The following is a 25,758-nucleotide window of genomic DNA, read 5'->3' as shown; positions in this document are numbered from 1 at the left end:
TGTGATTGGATAGCATGTAAAAGGTCCTGTTTTCAAATCCTGCATGACCTCTACTTCATTTGTGTTTTTAGTTGAAGGTCATGTATTGGTTGCAGCCTTACAAAAAGCGGAGTTGACTTTCACACGGAGCCTATTTAGGACCAGAGAACTGGATTCAAAGAGCCTGTTGACAAAATTGAAATTAACTAAATGTACAGATTGCCAAGTGTGTGTATGAAGGTGAAGCAGTAACTGAGAGCTGGATCCAAAAACTACAGGACTGGGTTCTGGTATGGAATGGAATTCTTCTGTGTTTCTGTTGTTTGTCTTGGATTAACTCATCGATTTTTTGTTTTTCACTTTGCCGATGCGTTTGAATAATTGTGGATCCTTCTTCAGGGTATTTTCTTTCACCAGGTAGTTCTGACCTCTGATGATGTTGATCGTAATCAGCTTCAACTCGCTGATAGTTTTGGAAGTGAGCAGATTTCCTTTGCTTGAGTCTACAACATGTAACTCACTCTGACATGTGGATCCATGGCAGGATTTGAAAGCTGCCCCAGCATCGGAGCATACATTGCATCCAAACAATAAGAGACCGAGTAGAAGTGATAGTTCAGTCAGTCGAACATGAGACTTTTCATCTCAGGGTTGTGAGTTTGAGTGCCATTCTGTTTCTCCATTTTTTTAGGCTTCACTAGCAGAGAGTACAAGGAGTGTTTGCAATGAAATTCAACAACAGTATGAGAAAGTCTCACTTTGATTCGGGAATCTTATCTCTCTGCAGCATCTCACTGTGAAAGATTGAACTTTATCTCATTTCATTGTCAGCTCAGAGTCACTGCGGCTCAGTGGGACTTCTGGCTGACTCCCGCTTCACAATCCATCAGCACTGAGAAAGCAATGGGGAATATTACTCACATGTTGTGTTCTGTAACCTTTTGGAAAAAATTGAATTATGTATTTTCTTCCAAAACATTCATTCTCAGTTCTGGGAAAAATAGAGAATATGATTGACTGTATCAGTAAGTGGGAAAAGTTAAAATATGCTGTGACCAGTGGAGAAATGGGATGAGAATAAATAGTAGCAAAATACTGCGGATGCTGGAAATCTGAAATAAAAACAATAAATGCTGGAACCACTCAGCAGGTCTGGCAGCATCTGTGGAAAGAGAAGCAGAGTTAACGTTTCGGGTCAATGACCCTTCTTCGGAAGTTCCGAAGAAGGGTCACTGACCCAAAACGTTAACTCTGCTTCTCTTTCCACAGATGCTGCCAGACCTGCGAAGTGGTTCCAGCATTTGTTGTTTTTTTTTGAGAATAAATAGTGCCCTTCTCTGATTTCAACTGCACCAGTACTTTCAATCTGGCTCTGTAGCTTAGTTGGTTACAGCACCTGTCTAGTAAATAGGAGATCCTGGGTTCAACTCCCAGCAAAGCCTTGTTACAGTGTGCTTTCGAAGTTTCCTAATCAATAATTTTATCCATGTCTTGTGAACTTTGACTTCGAATTCAAATTACATAATGAATTTCAGTCACAGGAGAAAACAGCCATTGTGAAGGATCTGAGTTTGGAATGGCTGTTCCTCCTTGGACAGAAATTCAGTGCTGATATTTCAAAGGCAACTTCTTTCATAGAAGTTTGTTCACAGATGCATTCAACCTGGAAAAAAAGCTCGACATTCATCTCACTGAAGGAAAGTGTGACCGTGTTGTATGTTTCAGAGTGTTTCTGTCGTTATGTGTTGCTTTCAACCGTGACTGGGACATGACGCAAGCGAGAGGGTTGAGCCGAGGTTTGGAATATTTGTCAGTCAGGAACAAGAAAAATCAAAGGAAGCGAATAAGAAAACCTGTGTCTCATGTGGTTACCGAGAGACGGTGAGAAGATATTAAACTTTGTTCTATTCAATACAGCTGTGATTAACTTTGACCTTTTCTGCCTTTTGTAAACAGTATTTGAAGTGTCTCGGGAACAGTGTTCAGTGGGGTCTGGGTGAGCAGTTGCGGAGTGTAACAGGGTCAGGACTGGATGCAGGAAGTTCTCTGACAGTCTCTCTCTCTCTCTGATGGGTTTGAGTTGATTTTCAACTGGCAGATGTTGGTGTTTCAATAAATGAAAGAAGTTCCCTCCACCCATTTTTTGGACAGACAGTGTATTGCAAGGATGTAAAGGGTTAATGCTGAAAACAGTGGCTTCAACCCCTCCCACTGTCAGAGTGATGATGTAACAGTCACATGAGATGAGGTTTGGGAGGAGAGAGCAGCACCAAGGATGTCAGTATCGGAGGCTTGATGAGTGTGTATATAGTATTGTGTAAATTAGAAAAGAGTTCTTAGTTCTTTCAGCTGGAAATGTGTCCAGAAAATATCGAGAAATTCACAATTTTATTATTCAGGAGTCGAAACACAGATATTAATTCCAAGTGACAGTTCTGGGTTCATTTAACAAAAAAAAACGGTAGAGAATAATATCACTCACTGATTGAAATCCCCCAGTGAGGAGACAGTTAAACAGGTGATCTATTGGGGCATCCTTCGATCCAAGGTTTCGGCAGCATTTAATCTCTCTTTTTGGTGAAATTCTTTGTTATTTGCATCTTCTTTTTAATCCAGCTTTGATGGGTGGGTGAAAAAACTCAAAAAAACTGAACAGTTCCATCCTTTCTTTTCTTCCTTCTTCCCTTCTTTCCATCAGTTTCGTTTTTCTGTCCCAGATCAATATAATGATGAGAATCCCAATTTAATCTGCTGTTTTATCCATTCCAATCAAAATTCAACATTCCAATCAAATCTATTTGTTATTCCACAGTCTTTTACTCTGTTGTATTCTCTCACAGTCTGTTTGATGATCAATGTTACATCTCACTCTGTTCTGGTGAAGATCAGAAGCAGTGATATCTGTTTACACCACCCGACAAGTCGGCCTGAAGCTGTGCCTCGCCGATCATGTGGAGTTAGGAACATCGGAACATAGGAACAGGAGTCGGCCATTCAGCCCATCGAGCCTGCCCCACCATTCAATATGATCATGGTTGATCATCCACTTCAATGCCCTTTTCCCCACACTTTCCTCATATTCCCTTATATCATTTGTATTTAGAAATCTGTCAATCTCTGCTTTAAACATACTCAATGACTGAGCTTCCACAGCCCTCTGGGGTAAAGAATTCCAAAGATTCACAACCTTCTGAGTAACAACATTTCTCCTCATCTCTGTCCTATGTGTCCTTGGGGGTGCTTTTGCTAACGCTGTTGGGGAGGGTTTAAACTAATGTGGCAGGGGGATGGGAACCAAATGAGGAGGTCAGTGGACAGTAAGGAGGTAGTAACTAAAGCCTGTAAGGAACCAGATAATGAAGTCAGCGTGACTAAGGGGAAGAGTAGGCAGGGAGCAGATGATGAACGCAGAGGGACTGGTGGTCTGAGGTGCATTTGTTTTAATGCAAGAAGCGTAGTAGGTGAGGCAGAAGAACTTAGGGCTTAGATTAGGACCTAGGAGTATGATGTTATTGCTATTACTGAGACTTGGTTGAGGGAAGGGCACGATTGGCAACTAAATATCCCAGGATATCGATGCTTCAGGCGGGATAGAGAGGGAGGTAAAATGGGTGGAGGAGTTGCATAACTGGTCAAATAGGATATCACAGCTGTGCTGAAGGAGGGCACTATGGAGGACTCGAGCAGTGAGGCAATATGGGCAGAACTCAGAAATAGGAAGGGTGCGGTAACAATGTTGGGGCTGTACTGCAGGCCTCCCAACAGCAAGCATGAGACAGCGGTACAAATATGTGAACAGATTATGGAAAGATGTAGGAGCAACAGGGTGGTGGTGATAGGAGATTTTAATTTTCCCAACATTGACTGGGATTCACTTAGTGTTAGAGGTCTAGATGGAGCAGAATTTGTAAGGAGCATCCAGGAAGGTTTTCCAGAGCAGTATGTAAATAGTCCAACTCGGGAAGGGGCCAGACTGGACCTGGTGTTGGGGAATGAGCCCGGCCAGGTGGTTGAAGTTTCAGTAGGGGACTACTTTGGGAATAGTGATCACAATTCCGTAAGATTTAGAATACTCATGGACAAAGATGAGAGTGGTCCTAAAGGAAGAGTGCTAAATTGGGGGAAGGCCAACGATACCAACATTCGGCAGGAGCTGGGGAATGTAGATTGGGAGCAGCTGTTTGAAGATAAATCCACATTTGATATGTGGGAGGCTTTTAAAGAGAGGTTGATTTAGCGTGCAAGAGAGACATGTTCCTGTGAAAATGAGGGATAGAAATGGCAAGATATGGGAACCATGGATGACAGGTGAAATTGTGAAACTAGCTAAGAGGAAAAAGGAAGCATAGATAAGGTCTAGGCAGCTGAAGAAAGACGAAGCTTTGGAAGAATATTGGGAATGTAGGACCAATCTGAAACGAGGAATTAAGAGGGCTAAAAGGGGTCATGAAATATCTTTAGCAAACAAGGTTAAGGAAAATCCCAAAGCCTTTTATTCATATATAAGGAGCAAGAGGGTAACTAGTGAAAGGATTGGCCCACTCAAGGACAAAGGAGAAAAATTATGCGTGGAGTCAGAGAAAATGGGTGAGATTCTAAACGAGTACTTTGCATCGGTATTCACCGAGGAGAGGGACATGACAGATGTTGAGGTTAGGGATAGATGTTTGATTACTCTACGTCAAGTCGGCATAAGGAGGGAGGAAGTGTTGGGTATTCCAAAAGGCATTAAGGTGGACAAGTCCCCAGGTCCGGATGGGATCTATCCCAGGTTACTGAGGGAAGCGAGAGAGGAAATAGCTGGGGCCTTAACAGATATCTTTGCAGCATCCTTAAACACGGGTGAGGTCCCGGAGGACTGGAGAATTGCTAATGTTGTTCCCTTGTTTAAGAAGGGTAGCAGGGATAATCCAGGTAATTATAGACCGGTGAGCCTGACGTCAGTGCTAGGGAAGCTGCTGGAGAAGATACTTAGGGATAGGATCTATTCCCATTTGGAAGAAAATGGGCTCATCAGTGATAGGCAACATGGTTTTGTGCAGGGAAGGTCATGTCTTACCAACTTAATAGAATTCTTTGAGGAAGTGACAAAATTGATTGATGAGGGAAGGGCTGTAGCTGTCATGTACATGGACTTCAGTAAGGCGTTTGATAAGGTTCCCCATGGTAGGTTGATGGAGAAATTGAAGTCGCATGGGGTCCAGTGTGTACTAGCTAGATGGATAAAGAACTGGCTGGGCAACAGGAGACAGAGAGTAGCAGTGGAAGTGAGTTTCTCAAAATGGAGACGTGTGACCAGTGGTGTTCCACAGGGACCCGTGCTGGGACCACTGTTGTTTGTGATATACATAAATGATTTGGAGGAAAGTATAGGTGGTCTGATTAGCAAGTTTGCAGACGACACTAAGATTGGTGGAGTAGCAGATAGTGAAGGGGACTGTCAGAGGATACAGCAGAATATGGATAGGTTGGAGAGTTGGGCAGAGAAATGGCAGATGGAGTTCAATCCGGGCAAATGCGAGGTGGTGCATTTTGGAGGATCCAATTCAAGAGTGAACTATACAATAAATGGAAAAGTCCTGGGGAAAATTGATGTACAGAGAGATTTGGGTGTTCAGGTCCATTGTTCCCTGAAGGTGGCAACGCAGGTCAATGGAGTGGTCAAGAAGGCATACGGCATGCTTTCCTTCATCGGACGGGGTATTGAGTACAAGAGTTGGCAGGTCATGTTACAGTTGTATAAGACTTTGGTTCGGCCACATTTGGAATACTGCGTGCAGTTCTGGTCGCCACATTACCAAAAGGATGTAGATGCTTTGGAGAGGGTGCAGAGGAGGTTCACCAGGATGTTGCCTGGTATGGAGGGCGCTAGCTATGAAGAGAGGTTGAGTAGATTAGGATTATTTTCATTAGAAAGGCGGAGGTTGAGGGGGGACCTGATTGAGGTGTACAAAATCATGAGAGGTATAGACAGGGTGGATAGCAAGAAGCTTTTTTCCCAGAGTGGGGGATTCAATTACGAGGGGTCACGAGTTCAAAGTGAGAGGGCAAAAGTTTAGGGGGGATATGCGTGGAAAGTTCTTTACACAGAGGGTGGTGGGTGCCTGGAACACGTTGCCAGCGGAGGTGGTAGACGTGGACACGATCGCGTCTTTTAAGATGTATCTAGACAGATACATGAATGGGCAGGAAGCAAAGAGATACAGACCCTTAGCAAATAGGCGACAGGTTTAGATAGAGGATCTGGATAAGCGCAGGCTTGGAGGGCCGAAGGGCCTGTTCCTGTGCTGTAATTTTCTTTGTTCTTTGTTCTAAGTGGTTTCCCCATTATTTTGAAATTGCGTCCCCTGGTTCTCGACTCCCCAACCAGGAGAAACATCTCAGCTGCATCTACCCTGACTGTCCTTTAAGTATTTTGTGGGTTTCAATGGGATCACCTCTCATTCTTTGAAACTCTAGAGAATACAGCCCGTTTCCCCAATCTCTCTTCATAGGACAGTCCCACCATCCCAGGAACAAGTCTGATGAACCTTTGTTGCACTCCCTCTGTGGCAATAATATCATTCCTAAGGTCAGGGGACCAAAACTGCACACAGTACTCCAAGTGCGGTCTCACCAAGGTTCTTTACAATTGAAGCAAGAATTCACTATTCCTGTATTCAAATCCTCTTGCGATAAAGGCTAACATACTATTAGCCTTCTTAATTGCATGCTGCACCTACATGTCAGCTTTCAGTGACTTATTGACATGGACACCCAGATCACCCTTATATTCTGTACCTCAGCTAATAAAGGAAAGGATTCCATATACCTGCTGAACCACCTTATTGACCTGTCCTGCTACCTTCAGGGATCTGTGGACATTCACTCCAACGTCCCTCACTTCCTCTACACCATTCAGTGTTCTCCCATTAATTGTGTTTTCCTTTGCCTTTTTTTGCATCTGCTCTCGCTGTTCCCTGCTCTCTGAGTGAACTCTTGCTCCCTCTCCTGGGCTCTTTATGCTCCATTCTGCTCTCACTGTTTCCCGCTCTCTTGATGTTTCAATATTTGTTTGCCTTGTGTTTAATTTAAAAAATGGATTAACTGTATTTTACAGTTGTAGGTTTTATTTGGTAGTCCTGTACAAGTTGTGGATTGTTATTTAATATTTAGCTCTGTGAAAACGATTGTGAATGAAAATATAACTTTCAATCTTATACATGGGCTGGTCTGCAAGCTCCAAGTCCTTCATTTTGTAGTAATGGAATTGATACTGTATCTTTCAGTCTTAATCTCTGTGGGATTTTTGAACTGGTATGTAATGCATGACTTGGTCTAACGTCTGATGTACATTATTGGGATTCATGGGATCATAGGAAATAGGGGCATTAGGCCATTCAGCCCATCGAGCCTGCTCCGCCATTCAAACAGATCGTGACTGATCATCTACCTCTACGCCATTTTTCCCTGCGATCTCCATATCCCTTGATCCCGTTGGTATTTAGAAATCTATCGATTTCTGTCTTGAATATGTTCAATGATTGAGGCTCCACAGCCCTCTGGGATAAAGAATTCCACAGAGTTCCCACCCACTGAGTAAAGAAATTCCTGCTCATCTCAGTCTCAAATAGCCTATCCTTATTCTGAGACTGTGTCTCCTTGTTCTAGACTCACCAGACAAAGGAAACATCCTATCCATATCTACCCTGTCACACCCTGTAAGAATTTTGTCTGTTTCAATGAGATCACCTTTCATTCTTCGAAACTCCAGAGAATTTCGGCCCAGTTTCTGCAGTGTCTCATCATAAGACAATCCCACCATCCCAGGGGATTAGTCTGGTGAATCTCCGTTGCACTCTCTCCATGACACGTCTATCCTTCCTTAGATAAGGAAACCAAAATTGTACAGAATATTCCAGGTGCGGTCTCATCTAGACTTTATACAATTGAAGCAATACATGTTTAACCATGTACTCAAATCCCCTTTCAATGAAGACAACATACCATTTGCATTATTAATTGCTTTCTGCACATGCACACTAGCTTTTAGTGTCTCATGAACAAGGACACCCAGGTCCCTTTGGACATCAACACTTTCCAACCTCTCACCATTTAAGAAATACTCTGTCTTTCTGTTTATTCTACCAAAGTGGAGAACTTCACACTTATTCACATTATATTCCGTCTGCCATGTTCTTGCCCATTCACTTACCCTGTCCAAATCCCCTTGAAGCCTCCTTGCATTCATTCTGTACCTTTCAATCAGGTAAATTTTTTCTGTTCAATTTCAAGTTTTATTTTTTAAATGTGGCCATGGTGACAGAGTTTATTTAGATCTGACAGTGAGTTTGTTTTTGGACTGCGATTGATGTATCAACCTATCAGCTGTACTGAATTGGAGTGAAATGGAAACAACTTCTGTCTCTCCTGCTGTTGTTTGACTGTTGGATTGAAAATGTGTCTCTTGACTTTGGGATCAGTGTCTGACTACTTCTTTTGTTTGTTCCAGTGGAACTGATGAGCTGGCAGTATCTCTGTGCTTTGGGAGTGATCCTGCACCGACTGTGTGTTGGCACGAAACAAAAACAAGAAATGCTGGAATCACTCAGCAGGTCTGGCAGCATCTGTGGAAAGAGAAGCAGAGTTAACGTTTCGGGTCAGTGACCCTTCTTCGGAATGTTGGAAACGTTAACTCTGCTTCTCTTTCCACAGATGCTGCCAGACCAGCTGAGTGATTCCAGCATTTCTTGTTTTTGTTTCAGATTTCCAGCATCCGCAGTATTTTGCTTTTATTTTAGTGTGTTGGAAAAAGCTCGCTGCACTTTTCTTTGTGTCCAAGAATAACCACATCCATTCAAGTTCCAAAGCAGTGGCTGCTGGAAGCAGATGCTGTTTGTTCCCTTCCCCCAGGCCCGGGAAGTCTCCATTCGCAGCTGATTTAAACCATCTTCCCCTGATTGAGTGAATGACTTCACAGACTGGGTTGGGGAAAGGCTGCGCATGCGCTCCACTCCTCATTGTGACGTCTCACTGGGGGCGGGGCTTCATCGCGCCTGCGCAGATCCCTGCAGCAATACAGCATTCAAACATCAATGGGAACTTTCCCCATTTCACCCTCATCAAAGTCCCAAAGAAAGTGAAGAGGGGCTTGGACTGGAGGGAGGGAGGGGCGGGGTAGGGAGAACCTAGAACCCAGAAAGCTGCCCACTTGCCCCATTTACATGCTCAATTTGTGGTCATTCCCTGCAGGGGGTTTGTTATTATTGAGCCCCTCCTGGTAAAACAATCCAATAGAAAGAGAGGAGAAAGGAGGGAGCTGGTGTGTTTGCTGGGACCTTGCAGAATTCATTTCAGCAGCAAAAGTCCCGGGTTATATTAACCCGAATGAAACACGCTGTCAGTGAGAGGAAAACCGAACGGCCCTTTTCATCTTTTCATTGGAAACAAAGTAGAGCCGGAAGTGCGGCGAGCAGAGCAGACACACAAGCTCAATGACAGGAGAGCTCGGCCGTCCCTGAGTTTCAGCTCCCGGCTCTTACATTTCCTCATCCACACTGTCTTTACTGTGGATGTTCAGGGGTTCCTTGTCGGATATGAGGACTGTATCCATTAAACATTCTGAGCCAGGAGATCCACACACTCTCTGTTATCAAGATTTATGGGCAGGAATGTTTCAAATCTTTGTCTATTAAATCATTGTATTATTCACAGAACTAATGAGGCAATCAGTTCATTATTTGAGTTCTCTCTGTGACCGCGTGGGTTTCCGCCGGGTGCTCCGGTTTCCTCCCACAGCCAAAGACTTGCAGATTGATAGGTAAATTGGCCATTGTAAATTGCCCCTAGTGTAGAGAGGTGGGAGAAGAATGGTGGGGGATGTGACAGGGAATGTAGGATTAATGTAGGATTAGTATAAATGGGTGGTTGTTGGTTGACACAGACTTGATGGGCCGAAGGGTCTGTTTCAGTGCTGCATCTATTAATAAATAACTGATTTTTTTGATGAAGTAACAGAAAAGGTTGATGAAAGGAAAGCAATGGATGTTGCCTATGTGGATTTTAAGAAAGCGTTTGACAAACTACCACATAAAAGGCTGGGTAACAAAACTCAGGCTCCTGGAATAGGAGGGTCAGTATCTGCTTCGATTAAAAAATGGATGAAATATCAAGAAAAGCGAGTTGTGATATTTGGTTGTTTTTCAGAATGGAAGATGGTGAACAGTGATGTCCACAAGGGTCAGTGTCAGGACCACCATATATAGAAATGACTCGAATATTGGAATCACAGAATCACAGAATTGTTACTACACAGAAGGAGGCCATTTGGCCCATCATGTCTGCACTGACTCTCCAAATGAGCAATTCACCTCATGTCACTTCCCCGTCTTCTCCCCATAATCCTGCACATTCTTCCTTTTCAGAGAACAGTCTAATTCCCCTTTGAATTCTTCAACTGAACCTGCCTCCATCACATTCTCAGGCAGTTCATACTTTAACCACTCGCTGTGTGAAAAAGTTTTTCCTCATGTCGCTTTTGCTTCTTTTACCAATTACTTTAAATCTGTGCCCTCTCGTTCTCAATCCTTTCACAAGTGGGAACAGTTTCTCCCTATCCACTCTGTCCACACCCCTCATCATTTTGAATACCACTATGAAATCTCCTCTTAGCCTTCTTTTCTCCAAGGAAAACAGTCCTAACTTCTCCAATCTATCTTCATAACTGAAGTTCCTCATCCCTGGAACCATTCTCATGAATCTTTTCCATAATCTCTCCAATGCCTTCACATCTTTCCTAAAGTGTGCGCCCAGAACTGGACTCAGTACTTCAGCTGAGTCTAGTGTCTTATACAAGTTCAACATGACCGCCTTGTTCTTGTACTCTATGCCTCTATCACTAAAGCCGAGGATACTGTATGCTTTATTAACCGCTCTCTCAATCAATGACTTATACCCCCAGGGCCCTCTGCTCCTGGACCCCCTTTAGAATTGTACCCTTTATTCTGTATTGTCTCTCCATGTTCTTCCTACCAAAATGAATCAATTCACATTTCTCTGCATTGAACTTCACCTGTCATCTGTCCTCCCATTCCACCAACTTGTCTATGTCCTTTTGAAGTTCTGCACTATCATCCTTACAGTTCACAATGCTTCCAATTTTCATATCATCCATAAACTTTGAAATTCTGCCCTGTACACCAAGGTCTAGGTCATTAATATATATCAGGAAAGGCAAGGGTCCCAACACTGACTCCTGGGGAACTCCACTACAAACCTTCCTCTAGTCCGAAGAACATCCATTGCTCACTACTCTTTGTTTCCTGTCACTCAGCCAATTCCATATCCATGTTACTACTGTCCCTTTTATTCCATGAGTTATAACTTTGCTCACAAGTCTGTTGTGTTGCATTGCATCAAACTCCTTTTGAAAGTCAATAAAAGCAAAATACTGCAGATGCTAGAAATCTGAAATATAAACAAAAAGTGCTGGAAGTACTCAGCAGGTCTGGCAGCATCTGTGGAGAGAAAAGCAGAGTTAATGTTTCAGCTCAGTGACCTTTCAGATGCTGCCAGACTTTTTGAAAGTCCATGTACACCACATCAACAGCATTGCCCTCATCAACCCTCTCTGTTACCTCATCAAAAAACTCCAGAAGGACAGTTAAACATGATTTTCCCTTAAGAAATCCATGCTGGCTTTCTTGAATTAACCCACATTTGTCCATGGGACTATTAATTTTGTCCCGAATTATTCTTTCGAGAAGTTTTCCCACCACCAAAATTGAACTGACTGGGGAGTGAGACGAGGTGAGTTGCTCCAACAGAGAGCCAGCACGGGTTCGACAGGCTGAACGACCTCCTTCTGTGCTTTAGCCATTCTATGATTGTATGATTCTAGCGACAACTGTTGATGGAGAGGCAGTGATGCAGGAATGGGTTGACAGAAAGGGGAAAGTCTGGGCTGGTGTGTGTTTGCAGCATTTGCAGCTTGTGTTCGGGTTTGTGAATAAAGGTGATTTGGAAGCTGTGTTCCAAATTGAAGTGTTTGTTGGAAGCAAGAAGTTGATGTAAATTAAGATTAAAACGTGTTAAGATGAAGCATGGTGTGATTGTGGGCAGCAGTAAATATAGTGTTGGTGAATTATTTGTGTTAATAAACTTCCACTGCGCCCTCTGCTGCAGGCTGCTGTTTATATCCAGCTGTGTGTTCGTGCTGTGTGTTCGCGAGATAAATGTTTGTTTCAACGCTGTTTATAAAGCAATAGCATTGCACTCAAACAGTCCCAGACATAGCAACACACGTTCAAAAGCAAAATACTGCAGATGCTGGAAATCTGAAACATAAACAGAAAATGCTTGAAATAGTCAGCAGGTCTGGCGGCATCTGTGGAGAAAGAAACAAAGTTAATGTGAGCTAAGGAAACCGACCTGAACTGTTAACTGTTTCTCTCTGCACAGATGCTGCCAGACCTACTGAGCATTTCCAGCATTTTCTGTTTTTATTACAGCAACACAGGTGTTGGGAGGCTCAGCCTGGCTACACAATGTTACAAGGCCGCTGAGTAACACCATCGACAACGGGACAGTGAGAAAAACACACAGAAAACCAAGAATGGACGATGAGGAAGCAAAAGTGAGGGACAGAGAGAGAGGCAACGAGACTGAGATGGAGAAACAAGGCATTTGTATGATTGTGTTCTCCCTGTTATCTGAAGGTATTTCCTGTTGTGTAAATATGTTTTCTGTTGTGTAAAGATGTCCCCTGTTGTTGTGTAAAGGCTTTCCCTATTATTGTTTTATTTTCTGTTGCTGACCGTCTCCTAACTGTGACCATTTGCCCTGGTTTTATTGTGGCCAACATCACCATCTGGTGGTGGAGCAGAGGCTCTGCCGGAAGGGGTTGACAAAGGGGAGAGACACGGCTGGTCCGTGTTTGCAGTTTGTGCAGCTTGTGTTCGTGTGAGCAAAAGTGAATTGTTACTGATTGATGTGTTCACGAGAAGAAAAAAGCTGATTGCAGTCGAGTGCCTCAGGAAGCATCTTGTTATGATGTTTTAAAAGTGAACTGTTTGTGTTACTACCGAACATAAATAGCAGAGAATGGTTTCGATCTATTGATCGCTGGGTTATGGGCCCAACACGCTTCCGCTGCGCCACTCTGCTAACTACTGTTTTAGTTTTAACTGCCTGTTAGTGAAATATGTTCATTTCCCCAATGTTTTTATAAAAATAGGATTGTCGTCTGAATGCTCAAGAATCCCAGACTCAGCAACACACGTGCTGACGGACTCACCCTCATTGCACAATGACACAAGGACAGTGAGTCACAGCACCGACAATGAGGCAGGCAGAGAAATACACACAGAAAACCAGGAAGAGATTATCAGGACCCAGAAAGGAACAGACAGAGAAAGACACACAGAAAACCAGGCAGAGACAGCGAGAGACCAATGATTTATGTAATCGTGTTCTCTATTGTGTAAAGATGTCCCCTGTGTTTTTAAAATATTTTTCCTGCTGTGTAATATGTTCTCTGTTGTGTTACTGTATTCGCTGTTGTGTAAAGATGTTCTCTGTTATTGTGTAAAATGGTTCCCTGTTGGTTAAAGATCTTCTTACTTGTGTAAATATGATCCATCTTGTGTAAAAGTGTACCGGGTTGTTTAAATATGTTCCCTGCTCTGCAATGTCGAGCTGAGTCTGCACTGATGGAATTGCTACAGTATCTTCCAGTCTGATACTGGATGAGGGCTGGAATGTGATCCAACGCACAGTCTTTACAAATTAAATTGCTATTGGATCTTTTATTTTCACAATCCAGGGGGAGTTTTAAACTGAATTCTCAGTTTGTATCTCAGGTTATACTATCTTTCAGATTCTCTCAATCTGATGACGCACTTGAGATTTAGACTTAAGAAAGGATGTACTGGCATTGGACGAGTTCAAAAGAGATTCACTCAGCTGATTCCTGAGATGAAGGGGTTGACTTATCAAGAACGGCGAAACAGGTTATTTATTCGAGTTCAGAAGAATGAGGGGTGATCTTTTTGAAACAAACAAGATTCTGAGGGTGCTTAACAGGGTAAAGAAGGGCCTCTGACCTGAAACATTAACTCTGCTTCTCTCTTCACAGATGCTGCCAGACCTGCTGAGTATTTCCAGCATTTCTTGTTTTTATTAACAGGGTCGATGTTGAGAAGATATTTCCACTAGTGGGGGAATCTCAAACAAGGCGACATAGTTACAGAATAAGGGGACACTCATTTAAAACTGAGATGCAAAGGAATTTCTTCTCTCAGAGGGTAGTGAATGTCTGGAATTATCTACCCCAGACAGTTGTGGAGACGAGATCACTGAAAGTATTTAAAGAGGAAGTAGATAGATTTTTGAAATATTGGAGAGTTGAGGGCTATGAAGAGCTGGCATGAAAGAGGAACTGAGGTCTGGGGCAGATCAGCCATGATCTTACTGAATGGCGGGGCAGGCTTGAGGGGCCGAATGGCCTACTCCTGCTCCTATTTCTTATGTTATATCTAATGTATATGTCAGGATGCACTATGGGAATTAATACTGAAACTTATAAACTCATAATGTGTGTCAATATTGGGCTGGTATTTAACTTGAATCTCAGAGTACATTATTGTGGTTAATTCTGTAACTTTGAAATGGGAACTCTGTGCTATAATGAAAACAAGAAATGCTGGAAATACTCAGCAGGTCTGGCAGCATCTGTATAGAGAGAAGCAGAGTTAACGTTTCAGGTCAGTGACCTTTCATCAGATGTGAAACTGATCAATCCACTGTTACAAATACTCCATCTCAGACTCCCTCCTGACAGTAACTAATCCTTTCACAGAGACTGTGGGTGGTTCTGAAAAGAGCCTTTGGGTTATGAAATGACATTTTTCCACTTTACTTTTTCTGGGAGTTCTGAGCGCTGAGAATGATTCTCACTGACATGTACAGGGCAACAGACAGACTGATTTGACATAACGGTGTAACTAATGTTTGGGCTAACTCATGGCATCAGTTCAAACATGGGCAAGGAAACCTCCTGCTGATTATCACCTACCACCCCCTCCCAACCACACCCTCTGCCCGCCCCTCAGCTGATGAGTCAGTACTCCTCTATGTTGATCACCACTTGGAGGGAGCACTGAGGTGGAACAGCGCGCAGAATGTAGTCTGGCTGGGGGATGTCAATGTCCATCACTATGAGTGGCTCGGTAGCACCACTACTGAGCATGCTGGCCGAGTCCTAAAGGACATAGCTGCTCGATTGGGTCTGCAGTAGGTGATGAGGGAACTTCTTTTTCTTTTGGGCCTCCTTATCTCGAGAGACAATGGATACGCGCCTGGAGGTGGTCAGTGGTTTGTGAAGCAGCGCCTGGAGTGGCTATAAAGCCAATTCTGGAGTGACAGGCTCTTCCACAGGTGCTGCAGAGAAATTTGTTTGTTGGGGCTGTTGCACAGTTGGCTCTCCCCTTGCGCCTCTGTCTTTTTTCCTGCCAACTACTAAGTCTCTTCGACTCGCCACAATTTAGCCCTGTCTTTATGGCTGCCCGCCAGCTCTGGCGAATGCTGGCAACTGACTCCCACGACTTGTGATCAATGTCACACGATTTCATGTCGCGTTTGCAGACGTCTTTATAACGGAGACATGGACGGCCGGTGGGTCTGATACCAGTGGCGAGCTCGCTGTACAATGTGTCTTTGGGGATCCTGCCATCTTCCATGCGGCTCACATGGCCGCTGACTCAGTAGTGTGTATAAGCTGGGGATGTTGGCCGCTTCAAGGACTTCTGTGTTGGAGATATAGTCCTGCCACCTGATGCCAAGTATTCTCCGAAGGCAGCGAAGATGGAATGAATTGAGACGTCGCTCTTGGCTGGCATACGTTGTCCAGGCCTCGCTGCCGTAGAGCAAGGTACTGAGGACACAGGCCTGATACACTCGGACTTTTGTGTTCCGTGTCAGTGCGCCATTTTCCCACACTCTCTTGGCCAGTCTGAACATAGCAGTGGAAGCCTTACCCATGCGCTTGTTGATTTCTGCATCTAGAGACAGGTTACTGGTGATAGTTGAGCCTAGGTAGATGAACTCTTGAACCACTTCCAGAGCGTGGTCGCCAATATTGATGGATGGAGCATTTCTGACATCCTGCCCCATGATGTTCGTTTTCTTGAGGCTGATGGTTAGGCCAAATTCATTGCAGGCAGACGCAAACCTGTCGATGAGACTCTGCAGGCATTCTTCAGTGTGAGATGTTAAAGCAGCATCGTCAGCAAAGAGGAGTTCTCTGATGAGGACTTTCCGTACTTTGGACTTCGCTCTTAGACGGGCAAGGTTGAACAACCTGCCCCCTGATCTTGTGTGGAGGAAAATTCCTTCTTCAGAGGATTTGAACGCATGTGAAAGCAGCAGGGAGAAGAAAATACCAAAAAGTGTGGGTGCGAGAACACAGCCCTGTTTCACACCACTCAGGATAGGAAAGGGCTCTGATGAACAGCCACCATCTTGAATTGTGCCTTTCATATTGTCATGGAATGAGGTGATGATACTTAGTAGCTTTGGTGGACATCCGATCTTTTCTAGTAGTCTGAAGAGACCACGTCTGCTGACGAGGTCAAAGGCTTTGGTGAGATCAATGAAAGCAATGTAGAGGGGCATCTGTTGTTCACGGCATTTCTCCTGTATCTGACGAAGGGAGAACAGCATGTCAATAGTCGGTGATGAGGGAACTAACAAGAGGGAAAAACATACTTGACCTCATCCTCACCAATCTGCCTGCCGCAGATGCATCTGTCAATGACAGTATTGGTAGGAGTGACCACTGCACAATCCTTGTGGAGATGAAGTCCCGTCTTCACATTGAGGATACCCTGCATTGTGTTGTGTGCCACTACCACTGTGCTAAATGGGATAGATTTTGAACAGATCTTGCAATGCGTAGCTGGGCATCCAGGAGGTGCTGTGGACCATTAGCAGGGGCAGAATTGCACTCAACCACAATCTGTCACCTCATGGCCCGGCATATTCCCCCACTCCAACATTACCAACAAGCTGTGGATCAACCCTAATTCAATGAAGATGTGCAGGAGGACATGCCAGGAGAAGCACCAGGCATACCTTGAAATGAGGCGTCAGCCTGATGCAGCTACAGCCCAGGACTTCTTTCATGCCAAACAGCAGAAGCAGCATGTAATAGACAGGGCTAAGAGATCCCACAACCAACGGATCAGATCGACACCCTGCCACATCCAATGATGAATGGTGGTGGACAATTAAACAACCAACAGGAGGAGGTGGCTCCACAAATATCCCCAACCTCAATGATGGGGGAGCCCAGCGCATCAGTGCAAAAGACAAGGATGAAGAATTTGCAACAATCTTCAGCCAGAAGTGCCGGGTTGATGATCCATCTCGGCCTCCTCCTGAAGTCCCCAGCATCACAGATTTCAGTCTTCAGCCAATTCAGTTCACTCTGGGTGATATCAAGAAACGAATGAAGACATTGGATACAGCAAAGGCTACAGGCCCTGGCAATATTCCGGCAATGGTACTGAAGACCTGTGCTCCAGAACTTGCCGCGCCCCTAGCCAAGCTGTTCCAGTGCAGCTACAACACTGGCATCTACTCGGCAATGTGGAAAATTGCCCAGGTATGTCCTGTACACAGATAGCAGGACAAATCCAACCCAGCCAATTGCTGCCGCATCGGTGTACTCTCAATCATCAGTATAGTGATGGAAGGTGTCATCGATAGTGATATCAAGTGGCACTTGCTTCACAATAACCTGTTCAGTGACACTCAGTTGGGTTCCGCCAGGGCCATTCAGCTCCTGACCTCATTACAGCCTTGGTTCAAACAAGGACAAAAGAGCTGAACTCAAGAGGTGAGGTGAGAGTGTCTGCCCTTGACATCAAGGTAGCATTTGACTGAGTATGGCATCATGGATCCAGAGCAAAACTGGAGTCAATGGGTGAATCAAGAGGAAAACTCTCCACTGGTTGGAATTGTACCTAGCACAAAGGAAAATGGTTGTGATTGTTGGAGGTCAATCATCTCAGCTCCAGGACATTACTGCTGGAGTTCCTCAGGGTAGTATCCTCGGCTCACCCTTCTTCACTACTTCATCAGTGACCTTCCTTCAATCATCAGGTCAGAAGTGGGGATGTTTGCTGATGATTGCAACATTCAGCACCATTCACGACTCCTCAGATACTGAAGCAGTCCATGTAGAAATGCAGCAAGACCTGGACAATATCCAGGCTTGGGCTGATAAGTGGCAAGTAACATTCATGCCACACAAGTACCAGGCAATGGCCATCTCCAACAAGAGAGAATCTAACCATCTCCCATTGACATTCAACAGTATTACGATCGCTGAATCCCCCACTATCAACTTCCTGGGGGTTCCCATTGACCAGAAACTGAACTGGAGTAGCCTTATAAATAGTGTGACTACATGAGCTGGTCAGAGGGTAGGAACCATGCGGTGAGTAACTCACCTCCTGACTCCCCAAGCGTGTCCACCATTTACAAGGCACAAGTCTGGAGTGTGATGGAATACTCTCCACTTGCCTGGATGGGTGCAGCTCCAACAACACTCAAGAAGCTCGACACCATCCAGGACAAAACAACATGCTTGATTGGCACCCCATCCACAACATTCACTCCCTCCACCACTGACGTACAGTGGCAGCAGTGTGTACCATCTACAAGATGCACTGCAACAATGCACCAAGGCTACTCAGGCAGCACCTTCCAAACCTGCATCCTCTATTGCCTAGAAGGACAAGGGCAGCAGATGCATGGGAACACCACCACCTGAAAGTTCTCCTCCAAGCTACACATCATCCTGACTTGGAACTATATCGCCATTCCTTCACTGTCGCTGGGTCAAAATCCTGGAACTCCCTTCCTAATAGCACTGTGGGTGTACCTACCCCACATGGACTGCAGCGGTTCAAGAAGGAAGCTCACCACCACCTTCTCATGGGCAATTAGGGATGGACAATAAATGCTGGCCTGGCTGGCGACGTCCACATCCCATGAAACAAATAATTAAATATAATAACAGCTCATCTCAATTCCTGGCATTTCTAAATCCCACCAGTCCAACATAAGCTGAACAATTATTGCATGTTGTGATTGACGGTCTGATCTGTAAACTGCACTGTATCACAGATTGCTGACATTTGCTAACTGGAAGTGAGAACTGCAAAATCGGGACAGTAGTTCACATAGTCTGTCAGTGTGAAAGAATCAGGCAATGTGAGGTAATAGAATGTGTCTGTAAATGTTACACTCATATTGCTTTATATTTTTATATTGAAAATGAAAGTAATCATTTCGTGAAAATAGTGACATGTTGTCCAAACTTTGGTAGCCAGTTGTTTTTGTCTTGCACTCAGCAGGGCAATCCACAAGAATACCAATTTAAAGGAAAACAACAACTTTCTTCTGTATGAGAATATAGTTCTGATTGGTTGGCAAGTGAACTCTGATTGGGCGAGGCATTGCCATTCAGAATGCACCAGTTTATGGTAACTGACAGATAACTGCCCAGCTTTGTTTGAAATTTAAACCAGGCAGCTTGACTCTGATTGGTCAGGGCATTGCCCTGAGGAATCAGCCAGTGAATGCTGTCACTTATTTTGTTTAGCTGAAACTGGCACAATGTGTGTGCATGTTCTTTCTATCTGCAAAGAACAGGGCCCTGTGTATTAATATATGTAGCTTACAGTCCACACCAATGCACCACACTGCGAGCCCGACTGACAGTCTTAAATCGGTTGTCAGTGTAATTCTTAGCACACTGAGAATTATTTAGCAAATGTTGTCCTATTGTGGAATCACATCTCATGTTGGATACTGTGTTTTGAGTTTTGCAAGCACGGGTTGGTTGGGTAGGGCCCATTGCGAACAGCGGAAGGGACATGTTATTTGATACAATCCGCCAGTTTTGGGATGTACGGTCTAGAAACCTAGCATCACACTGGTATTGAAATTCATGTATCACGTTACTTATTTGTGTGATAGACAGGACGTCTCTTTTGCTTGACAGCAGCATCCTGTTAGTGGCGAACACCACACTTGTTGCTCCTGCATAGTAACAGCAGGAAATAGCGAGCTTCACCTGTTACTCAAATACTGGGGATAAATTACCCTTCCAGGGTAATTTGAGTAGACTGGGCACTTTTCAGGGCTCAAAATGACGGCCTTCAGCCCATTTATAAGTTTGTGTGATATACAGATAGAAATGATCTGATCAGTGGAGCCATTGTAGTGCAGGATGTCTTTGATTCGCCCTATTTCAGCATCAAGCTTGCATGGTGAGCAAATGGCTCAGCCCTATTTATGAGGTTGCCGATAAGACCAATCTTATAGCGCGTGGAACTGTAATAATCCCAACGCGTGCATTGACCAGTGAAGTTAGGTTTGTGGTAGACCGTGGTCGAAAACCACTTAGCAGATTTCTCAACTAGTACATCAAGGAAAGGGAGCTCATTTGACAGCTCCATTCCAAAGGTGAATTTGAGTGCAGGATGGAGCCCATGAAGACGTGCAAGGAAGTTATTTCATGCAGCTGCGGATTCAAATATAGCAAACATATCATCTACATATTGGAAATATGCAAGAGGTCGGAGGTTAGGTGTCATTCCCTTAAAAACAGGTTTGTCATGGAATCCAACAAAGATGTTTGTGAGAGCTGGGCCTGGAGGGGATCCCATGGCAACACCAGCGATACATGGTGTCAATAAAACTGAACTCAACTGTGCAAGTTGCCGAGTTCAATGAATACTGATTCACACAATTGTGACGGGTCGAGATTGCCATGATATAGCACTGCAGGGCAAATATCTATGGCTTCCTGAAGTGGTACATTGGTGAATAGTCTAGCAATGTCAAATGACACATGGACACGGCATTGCTATCGATATGCAAGTCCTGTATGGTCTTCACAAATGTGAAGGAATCCTTCACTGTGCATGTGGAGAACTTGCTCAAAACCTGGTTGTAACAATTTGCCCAACCATTTGGCAAATTCATTTCAGGATACTATTTACATTACTTCAAATAAAGAAAACACAACGACACAAAGAACTGAGCACAACGCTGAAAGTTTCACAGCAAATAGTCAAATAGGAAAAGGATGAAATACAGAAAGAAAAAGCCTAAAATACTGAAAACACTCAGCCAGTCCAGAAACAACTGTGGAGAAGAGAAGCTCGGGTTAATGGTCCAGTTCTGTGACCCTTCTATAGACCTGAAACATTGCTCCTCCTTTCCTCTCTCCACAGATACTGCTGGAACTGCCGAGCGTTTCCAGAATCTTCTGTTATTATTCAGATAAGATCACAGCTGATCTCCTACATCAACTCCATCTTACCACACTAGCACAGATCCCTTGATTCCCTTAGTATCCAAAAGCCTATCGATCTCTCTCTTGGATCTACCCAATAATTGAGCATCCACGTCTCTAGAGTCACAGAGAGATACAGCACTAAAAAAGGCCCTTCGGCTCACCGAGTCTGTGCCGACCAACAATCACCCATTTATACCAATGCTACATTCATCCCATATTCCCTACCACATCCCCACCATTCTCCTACCACCTATCTGCACTCGGGGCAATTTACAATGGCCAATTTACCTATCAACCTGCAAGTCTTTGGCTGTGGGAGGAAACCGGAGCACCCGGCGGAAACCCACATTGTCACAGAGAGAACTTGCAAACTCCGCACAGGCAATACCCTGAACAGAACCGAGGTCACAGGAGCTGTGAGGCTGCGGTGCTAACCACTGTGTGTAGAGAATTCCAAAGATTCACAATACTTTGAGTGAAAAGAAATTCTCCTCTTCTCAGTCCTAAATGATTGAGCCATTTATACTGAGACTGGGATCCCTAGTTCTAGATTCCCCAGCCAGAGGAAACATCCTCCCAGCATTTACCCTGTTAAATCCCTTAAGATTTTTAGGTGCCAGTAAGATTACCTCTCACTCTTCTAAATTCTGAGGAATATCTTTTTTTTTATTTCCAAAATATACTTTATTCATAAAAATCTGTAAAAATTACATTGCCAAACAGTTTCAAAACAGCACCAAAAAATACAAACATTGCAAGGGAGATCAGTTTCCTTCAATACTGTCATGAGTTTCTTCACAACCCTTCCATTTCACAATTGTCATGCCAATTACAGTTTTACATTTACAGCAATTGAAAATATCAACGATACAGTTCGAGTGGCTTCCCATGGATCCAGCCCCTCAGTTCAGCTTGGTGGGGGGAGCTTACACAGTGGTCTTTCCTCATTGAGCCTTTGCTGCGGCTGCCCCAAGCTTTAGTGCGTCCCTCAGCACGTAGTCCTGGACATTGGAATGTGCCAGTCTGCAACATTCGGTGGTGGACAACTCTTTGCGCTGGAAGACCAGCAATTTTCGGGCAGACCAAAGGGCGTCTTTCACCGAATTGATAGTCCTCCAGCAGCAGTTGATGTTTGTCTCTGTGTGCGTCCCTGGGAACAGCCCGTAGAGCACAGACTCCTGTGTTACAGAGCTGCTTGGGATGAACCTCGAAAAAAACCACTGGATCTCTTTCCACACCTGCTTTGCGAAAACACATTCCAGGAGGAGGTGGGTGACCCTCTCTTCCCCACCACAGCCACCACGGGGGCATTGTGCGGAGGGGGCGAGACGTCGGGTGTGCATGAAGGATCTGATGGGGAGGGCCCTTCTCACCACCAGCCAAGCTACATCTTGGTGCTTGTTTAAAAGTTCTGGTGATGAGGCATTCCGCCAAATGACTTTGACAGACTGCTCGGCGAACCATCCGACAGGATCCACTGTCTCCTTTTCCCGTAGGGCCTTGAGGACATTCCATGCAGACCACTGCCTGATGGACCGATGGTCAAAGGTGTTTTCCTGCAGAAACTGCTCCACGAAGGATAGGTGGTACGGCACGTCCCAACTGCATGGAGCGTTCCGCGGCAATGTGATCAGGCCCATCCTTCACAACACCGGGGACAGATAGAACCTCAGCACGTATTGGCAGTTGGAGTTTGCGTACTGGAGGTCTACACACAGCTTGATGCAGCCGCACACGAAGGTGGTCATCAGGATGAGGGCCACGTTGGGTACATTTTTGCCGCCCTTGTCCAGAGATTTGAACATCGTGTCCCTCTGGACCCGGTCCATTTTAGATCCCCAGATGAAACAGAAAATGGCTCGGGTGACTGCCACAGCGCAGGAGTGGGGTATGGGCCAGACCTGCGCCATGTACAGCAACAACGTGAGTGCCTCGCACCTGATGACCAGGTTCTTACCCACAATGGAGAGGGATCGCTGCCCCTCCCTTCCGAACCATATCCCCAGCACCTTCAGGTAGTCTGACCTGACGGTGAAGGGGACAAAGGATCGGTCAGCCCAGTTCCCAAAGAACATGGCCTCGCTCTTGCCGTGATTAACTTTGGCTCCCGAGGCCAGTTCGAACTGGTCGCAGATGCTCATCAGTCTGCGCACGGACAGCGGATCCGAGCAGAAGACGGCGACATCATCCATGTACAGGGAGGTTTTGACCTGAGTGCCTCCGCTGCCTGGGATTGTCAACCCTCTTATGTTCGCATCCTTCCAAATAGACTCAGCAAAGGGTTCAATACAGCAAACAAACAAGACCGGGGAGAGAGGACAGCCCTGTCTGACTCCAGATTTGATCGGGAAACTTTCCGATTCCCACCCGTTGATTGAGACTGCGCTACTGATGTTTGTGTAGAGCAGTTTGATCCAATTGCAGATTCCCTCCCCAAACCCCATGTTGGAAAGCACATCCATCATGTAGGTGTGCGATATCCTGTCAAAAGCCTTCTCCTGGTCCAGGCTGATGAGGCAGGTGTCCACCCTCCTGTCCCGTACGTAGGCGATCGTATCCTTGAGTAGCACGAGACTATCAGAGATCTTCCTGCCGGGTACAGTACAGGTCTGATCATGGTGGATCACCAACTCCAGAGCAGACTTGACTTGACTGGCTATGACTTTGGACAGAATCTTGTAGTCAACATTAAGCAGTGAGATGGGCCGCCAATTGCTGATTTCTGCCCTCTCCCCCTTCCGCTTGTAAATGAGGGTGATGATGCCTTTCCTCATGGATTCTGACATGCTGCCGGCCAGGAGCATCCTCTCGTATACTTCCAGCAGGTCCGGGCCGACCCAGTCCCACAGGGCCGAGTACGAGGAATATCGGCCTTGTCGACTCAATTTCTTCTCATAGGACAATTCCCTCCTCCCAGGAGGCAATCGAGTGACACTTTGTTACACTTCAAGGCAAGAATGTCCTTCGTTAGATAAGGGGAACCAAAACTGTACACAGTGCTCCAGGTGTGATCTCACGAAGTCTCTGTCTAATTGTAGTCAAACTTCTTTGTTCTTATAAAAACTCTTCACAATGTTGAACACAGCTATTAACTGCCTCATTAACATCTATGCTCTAAGAAGAAGGACCCCTGCTTCACACACCCCAGACCCCTATTCTTTCCACATTTGCTGAATTCTTGTATCTCTGATACCATTCTAGTAAATCTCCTCTGTGCCCTCTCTGAGGCCTTGACATTCCTGCTAAAGTGTGGAACATGGAATTAGACACAATGCTCGAGCTGAGGCCTATAACCAGTGAGATTTATAAAGGTTCAGTCTCAATTCCTTGTCTGTGTCCCGTACTCCCATTTCTGGTTTCTAACTCAATGTCGACTCTGAGCTGTTGAAACTGCCTGAAGAAACATTTCCACCCAACAAAGCGCTCGGAATGTGAGAAGGGACAAAGTGAGTGACCAAGTACATCAACTCCAAGTAAAACTCCACCATGTAGTGAAAACACTCGAAACACAACGGCTCTTTTAAGAGCCACCCACAATCTCTCTAAAAAAGCTGCACCTACATCTCTCTAGAATTGGTTTATTTAATTGGTTTTAATTTTAAGTAACTCTCTGGAACTTTCTCACTGTCTATGTTTTCTGTTTCAATCCGGTATGGAGATTCTGGGAAGATGTGTTTCACTGCCTGGGAGGATCTTTGTGGTTTTCCTGCAGAATGCAGCATCAGTGAAGTGGTCACCTGCATTGAGCAGGTCAAGCGCAAGATGTAACCATGTGGTGTCTGCTCTGAAACGGCAGGGCCGCACTCCCTGTGGATTCGGCAGTCAAAATACTCGACCATTTCTCTCAAACACAAAACAAACTCTCTTTTCAGAGTCACCCACCGCCTCATAGGGACAGCAGTGACCTGGGAACGGGAGCTGGGGTGTGTTTTATGCCGGAAATAACAGTTAATGATTTATGTTGTGCTCTCGTTATATTCCAATCTCTGAATTGAGCCTTTCCACTGCACCAGGGTTATGGTGAGAGTTTTCATCGTTTCTTTTCTAAACGTACAGACGATGTTATAAAGTTGCTGATTTATCCAGATGGCGGATTCTCCCCTCACAGTGAAAAGTAACATCACACCTTCACATCTGCCCATTGTTTTATAATTGAATAATTAGTCAAATGGAATTATTTGTTATGTTATTTCCCCCGAGACGGTGTTTCCTGCAGTGAAACTGATCAGTTTCAGCTCAGTCATTCAGGGACCTGGAATTCCTGCAGTTTGAGCCCGCTGTCACCCCAGCCCACTTCTGATTGGTCACCCTCTTCTCATAAAGTCAGTGACAGCACATGAGGAGGCCATTCGCCCAATCAAGTCCATGTCGGGTTTCCAATCTGTTCAGTCCCCGACTCGATCCCCAAAGCCCTGCATAATCCCTTT

General features: G+C 44.9%; 1 non-coding gene across 1 annotated transcript; it reads left to right on the top strand.

The window, feature by feature from the left end:
• Nucleotides 1-1,347: 1,347 nt before the first annotated feature.
• Nucleotides 1,348-1,421, top strand: trnat-agu (transfer RNA threonine (anticodon AGU)). The gene has a single exon. It is a non-coding gene; the product is annotated as a tRNA-Thr (tRNA).
• Nucleotides 1,422-25,758: the final 24,337 nt, after the last annotated feature.

Source organism: Heterodontus francisci, unplaced genomic scaffold (genome assembly GCF_036365525.1).
Source record: "Heterodontus francisci isolate sHetFra1 unplaced genomic scaffold, sHetFra1.hap1 HAP1_SCAFFOLD_59, whole genome shotgun sequence".
Taxonomy (NCBI): Eukaryota; Metazoa; Chordata; class Chondrichthyes; order Heterodontiformes; family Heterodontidae; genus Heterodontus; species Heterodontus francisci.
Note: the sequence above shows the minus strand (reverse complement) of the source record. Positions and strands in the feature narration are given on the sequence as shown.